This window comes from Chenopodium quinoa, unplaced genomic scaffold (genome assembly GCF_001683475.1).
Source record: "Chenopodium quinoa cultivar QQ74 unplaced genomic scaffold, ASM168347v1, whole genome shotgun sequence".
Taxonomy (NCBI): domain Eukaryota; kingdom Viridiplantae; phylum Streptophyta; class Magnoliopsida; order Caryophyllales; family Amaranthaceae; genus Chenopodium; species Chenopodium quinoa.
In genome coordinates this window covers 1,653,928-1,660,438 of record NW_018744284.1, presented here as the reverse complement: position 1 = coordinate 1,660,438, position 6,511 = coordinate 1,653,928, and the positions used below count along the sequence as shown (strand labels likewise).

Below are 6,511 nucleotides of genomic sequence, written 5' to 3'. Positions count from 1 at the left end.
GGGATGAAGTCATCAAAGGAGAAGAAAAAAAAAAATTAGCTTTTACATGAAACTTCCTCTTTGACACAAAAAAAAAGTCTTGGAAAATAGTCAAATGGACAAAAAATTATTTGTTCATTTGACAAATGAGCAAATAATTGTTTGCTTATTTTTTCTCATTTGATAAATGAGCAAAAAATTATTTGCTCATTTGACAAATGAACAAATAGTTGTTTGCTCATTTTTGCTCATTTGATAAATGAGCAAAACATTATTTGCTCATTTGACAAATGAGCAAAAAATTATTTGCTCATTTGACAAATGAGAAAATAATGTTTGCTCATTTTTGTTCATTTGATAGATGAGCAAATAATTGTTGCTATTTTTTGAAACTATGATCATCTAAAAATTATTTGACAAATGAGCAGAAACGTGTTTGATCATTTGACAAATGAGCAGAAACGTGTTTGATCATTTGACAAATGAGCATAAATTTGTTTGCTCATTTGACAAATGAGCAAAGAATTGTTGCTATTTTTTGAACCTATGGTAATCTGACAGTTACTTGCTCATGGAATCTCACTAACAATTGTCAACAATAAATGATAAAATCGAGTAAAAATCACACATAAAAACCTAATTTACACAAATTAATAGAATTACACAAATGAATTTCAAAGAATGCTATACGAAGAAATTTAGTTGAATTTGAACATTATTATCCAAGCCTAGGTTTGCTAATCTCTCCTTTTCTTTCTATGCTCAACATGAACACAAACCTTATAAAAAAAATACATTGAAATTCATATCCAACAAGCCACCACTTCCACATAACCTCTATTTTCTCATTGCCTCTTAAGATCATAATAATAATGAAAACAAACACAAAAATCGTGAAACTTAAATCGAACAAGCCACAAATTGAAGTTTATCAAATGAGCAAATAATTCTTTACTCGTTTGTCAAATGAGCAAACATTTCTTTGTTCATTTATTAAATGAGCAAACAATTCTTTGCTCATGTATCAAATGAGCAACAATTCTTTGCTCATGTATCAAATGAGCAACAATTCTTGCTCATTTATCAAATGAGCAAACAATTTTTTGCTCATTTATCAAATGAGCAAATAATTCTTTACTCATTTATCAAATGAGTAAACAATTCTCAGCTAGTACAAAGTTCATTGCCTCAATAGGGGTTCCTGAGGCTGTCATAGTTTTTACTAAGGTTGGCAAGACAATAAGCCACCTTATTGCCATTTCAACCTACATGACTAAAGACAACAACAATACTATTTTTAGCTAGCTGAAGAATATATTTGATTATAAAACCAAAATGTGTATTCTCATGTATGTTGTTCTTCAGATGCCTAAACACCTTGATGTTGTCTGTTTCTAACACAATATTTGCCTCCAAAACCAATATGACCACCATTAAACATTGCAGCATCCAAGTTTACCTTATACCAACCCGCCTCAAGCTAGCTAAGCAGCACCCAGATTAACGGTTGATATAGTTTCATTGGCTTTCTCATACTCTCCAATTATGCTCATATAGGCAAAAATGACACAATAATAATGAGCAAAATTGAAACAACAAATTTCATCAAAAAACAAAAATTTCATATAGGCAGGTTATTCATGCAATATATTTAACTAAGACATTAGACAAAAGAATTCAGAAGTTTAACTTCCTTTAGTCTGCCATAATGTATATGCTTAAGTCATTTTATATTTCTCATGATACCCTCAAAACCAATTTGTATAGCATTAGTTATCCTTAGCTTGAGTCATATACTATGAATTAGCATACAGAAAAAGAGGGTCAAAGACTTAATACAACATACCTGCAATTCCCTAGCTAAATCTACCAATTCATCTATATTTTTGTTAGTAACCTATATGTTATATACTTAAATAGTCACTTGCATGTGCCGTTGAACCAACTTTAGATGAGATACATAACATAATTATATTGTTATACTTTTTGATGTGCTAACCAAATTCAAATGAGCAAATTGACATAAAATGAGCAAGCTAAATTCAAATGAGCAAATTTAAATTAAATTGAGCAAACTAAACTGAAATAAAAATGATCAAACAATTCTTTGTTCATCTATCCGTCAAAAATTCACACAATCACAAAAAATACACTAAAGTACTTTGAAAATCATTGATGATTAGAAAAATTTACCAAAATTTCAAAAACCTCAACCAAAATGAGCAAAAATTATATCAGAATCTCAGATAATTGCTCCATACTATTATCACATGATACAAATTACCAAAAATCACATACCAAAGTAAACCCTAGAAAATCATGAAATCATCCAGAATAACCAAAAGAGAAATACTATAATCACTAAAAAATTGATAAAGGGTACAAAAATAAAAAAAATAAAAAAAAAAATCAATAAACTGGTACTTACATTCTTCGTTAATAAGCAACAATAGCTTTGGTTGAAACCATTTGATGAAGAAATCGCGATTTCTAGGGTTTCAACAAAATCACAAAACCTAATTCAAAAGAATTCACAAAAACAGAACAACCTAAATCAGTCGAATTTAATGAAAATTATCATTGAATTATTGAAAAACTTATTCGAATCTAAATAATCTTGCTGAATTTGATAAAGAAGATGAACTTTTCAGGGATTTGCTTTGATAAACTAGAGAGGGGACAAAGAGAAAGATTTTCAAACTGCTAATTTCTTTTAGAGGGAGGAAGAAAATGAAGTGTGTAACAGTACATAAAGTTGGGGTATATGTCCCTATAATTACCAATATGCCATTACTAGCGTCGAATTCTAAACCATTAGATCTTGTTTCTTCAATGGCCCAGATTGATTCTCATATATAAAGTATTCTCATATAAGGGAGGGGTTCTCACTAGAGCCTCTCTCTATATATATATGGGAGTTTTTTTCCGAGTTTTTAGAGAGCCACGTAGGATTTAATTTTCTTAACGCGCCATGTAGGTTTATAAATTTCAGTTATAACCAATCAAATAAGAGATTTGTATATTCTTTTAAAATTAAATAATTTAAACGCGCAAAATTGGCGAATGAGAATTTAAAGTTTGAATTAATTAAATATAAATATTATCTTTGATATTAGAAATTTTATCTAAATATATAACAAAAGAGAGGAAATTCACAATTTATTTTAAAATAAAAATATTAAATGATATATAACGTATAATGAATAAAATAACAAATTTTATTACCTACATACAAAAAAAAAAATTATTTTTAAAAAATACAAACAAACTGTGCATCGCACGCGCTTCATCTAGTTTATTTTAAAATATAAATATTAAATGATATATAAACATATAAAATAAAATAAACAATTTTATCACATACATACAAAACAAATAATTTTTAAAAAATAATACAAAAAAACGTGCATGGCACGGGCTTCATCTAGTATAATAATATATACGTAGTTTCATGTAATTTGTTAATTTATAAATAATTATAATTTAATTTATTTAATTTTGATTTAATTTGAACTTACCTATATAAAATACTAGATTCGCTCCTGATTGTGATCAATGCTAATCCAGCTGATCTTTTGGTGGCTAAATAAATATTTGAAAACAATCTTCTCGACGGGAACGAGCTTCTTGTCGTTAATTCGATGTTTATCACTGCCTTCAACGGCTGTGCTATATTGCTATAGCGGGTCTATACGCCGACAAAGGCCCTTCACCCGCCACAAGATGCTTCTCGCACAGGTTTTTCCATCGACCTCCGAAGAGGCTTTGAGGTTAGCTCGTACCGCGACACTCAATGCTTAGTACAACTTGTTGCTTCTCCAAGCTCATGATTATAGGCAGAGTTAACCACGACGACGAGGGTGAATAAGAAAGTTCGTCTAAGTTTGATTTCACAGATTTTTTTGGATTAGGTATAAATTTCTTATCTCTGCTCTTTTTTAATCCTAGAATTAGATATGTTTTCAAAAATCAGAATTAAAGGTTAGGTTTTCTGGGGTATTATGATTTATGTTATCATTTATCCTTTTGGTTGGATTAATTGTGTTAAATGCTTTGATAATATCTTTTCTATGGGTCCAAATTTCCCAAAAAACAATCTATAACTAATACTATAAATAACATGTCATATTGTCTATCTTAAAATTAGACACATGTCATATTGTCATTAAAAATTTTCCTCTAAAACTATAAATAACATCATCATTTTATGATTTTAATTTTTTTTAAAATTCTGGTCAGTATATTTATTATTAGTATTTGTATACACCTAAAAATGTCTCCTTAAAACCAAACTCGATGATGAATCTTAACTAAATAAGGGAATTGAAGTGTGGTTTTGAGGAGAGAGAGAGAGCGAATGGGTCACGTGAAGGTAAGGAGAAGGTGATGACAAAAGGAGAGGAGAGAGAGAGAGAGAGAGAGAGAGAGAGAGAGAGAGAGAGAGAGAGAGAGAGAGAGAGAGAACACAAATGTTGAAAACAGGAGTCGTGATGGACGGCTACCCGAGATGGACGGTCGTGCCCAATACCAGGGGGCAAAAAAGACATTTCCAACAAATCAACCTCAGTAACACATTAGTAGTTACCGTCTGTCAAAATAACAATCTCTCTCCTCTTACTCGATTTACGGTTGTGAAATTTCTCTCTTTCTCTCTACCTTGCCGGAATTCTCGTCGGGAAACTGTGCGAAACCCTAGCAAAATCGAAGCCAAATCTGTTATAAACTCAACGAGAAAAAAGGTTCCTGGTACGAAGAAGCAAATTTATGTCGAAATTCGTAATTGAATTCGAAATTTGTTGAAGTAGGAGAAGATCTGAAGTTGTTTAACTCTGAAGTCGAAATTAGTGATGCAAATCGGAATTCAGGAAGCGTTTAATGATTTCAGGTAAAGCAGTACTATCCAAATATAGATTTAATGTTTAAATTGTTATTAATTAGTTGTTGGGTAATGCTAAAATCTGAATTTTGTTATTTGTGGTAAGGTGTTGCTCGAAGGGGTGGTCGAAGGGGGAGAACGGCTGATTGAAGCTTTCGCCGGGCGTACTCCTGTCGAAAAGTTTAGGTGTTTTTTTTTTTTTGTTTTTTTTTTGGTTTTTGTTTTTGTGAATGGTAATTCTGAAAAGGTTAGGGTGGACGCCAGCATGTAAGGAAGTGTTGTTTTAATTTACATATGGCTTTTGAAATTAATTGCTCATAATTATGTGCTTTTCTATTTCAATTGGAGAGACAGAACATGTACCATATCACATTCGTCAAAAGATGATGCGGGATTTGGCAGCGGGAATGACATTGTCGAAGAAGCTCAAGGTGATCAAAGAAGATAGGGGTGATTTGAAGGGATTGACCACGGGGGAGGAAAACACTAATTAATTTAGTATGCGTGTGAAAAACTAAAATAAAATTGTTGGTATTTTCAGTAATTGTGTAACCGTCACTAGTAAGTTAATGTTTAATCTCAATGTGTTACGTAAAATTTGTAATGTTTAATCTACTAGTGTATTATGTTAAAAACACGTTTTTATGTAAAATATGGGAAATTATACATTTTCCAGACTAGTCATTTTAAATGCCAACTACTTCATTATTTTGGACTCAACCACTTCTTACTTTACTGAAAGCTTTTCATTAAATATATGATCTCAAATATGAATGTGTATAAAAGAGACAAACTATTAATGCATTTTGCTTCTCTAATATTAAAACATCATAAATATAGAGGTTAGCTTTCAATCGTGACACTCAATGTCAAGTAAAAACAACTTCTACAAAGTTCATTCATTCTCTATTCTACTCCACGTAAAAAAAAAAAAAAAAAAAAAAAAAAGAAAAAAAACAACAACAACAACAACTATAGTAGCCCAATAAAACAATATGTCTTCATCTTCTTCATCTAACCACACAGATAAAACCGGAGATAGTGAAGTTTTGGTGGGTTTACCACTCCTAATACAATGCGACATGATCATCAAGGGTGGTGACGTGGACGACCTAGGGTTGAAATACACTGTGGGTATTGACGAGCCTTTAGGATATTCCTACACTATGCTAAGGCAGCCGGTGTCGGACGTCCGACGAAGCTTCGGTTCTACAACCGAGGTTAACTCATTACGCCCACTGAGACACCATACCAGAAGGATTTCTGCAACAATGAGATAGTACTAGCTTATAACATGGTAAGTAAGCTTTGCAATGCGAAAATTTATGTTGTTACACTTATAAATGTAGTATTGTCCTCACATTATTGCATTTGGTTGCAGGAAGGCAAACGTGTATCAGTGAATCCAATTAGAGTGACCACGAAGGATCAAAAATATTTCCACATATCTGATTTATTTGATTGTTGAAATACCTTCCAGTTTAGGGCATGTAATGATACTCTAGTGATGAATATGTACGTTCGTTAGGGAAATGATAATCGGGTCGATCGATCCGCAAAGAGTGAGGCTTTGGCTAAATGGTGTGGACTTGGATGATAGTTTGACTGTGAAAGAAGCTCGAACAAGAAGGATTTGAAAGGCGCCGATATCACCAC

At 31.7% G+C, this 6,511-nt stretch overlaps 1 long non-coding RNA gene across 1 annotated transcript; it reads left to right on the top strand.

The window, feature by feature from the left end:
- The first annotated feature begins 4,242 nt into the window (after nt 1–4,242).
- LOC110694969 lies at nt 4,243–5,552 on the top strand. The gene is made up of 2 exons (XR_002506003.1): nt 4,243–4,864; nt 4,962–5,552. It is a non-coding gene; the product is annotated as an uncharacterized LOC110694969 (long non-coding RNA).
- Nucleotides 5,553–6,511: the final 959 nt, after the last annotated feature.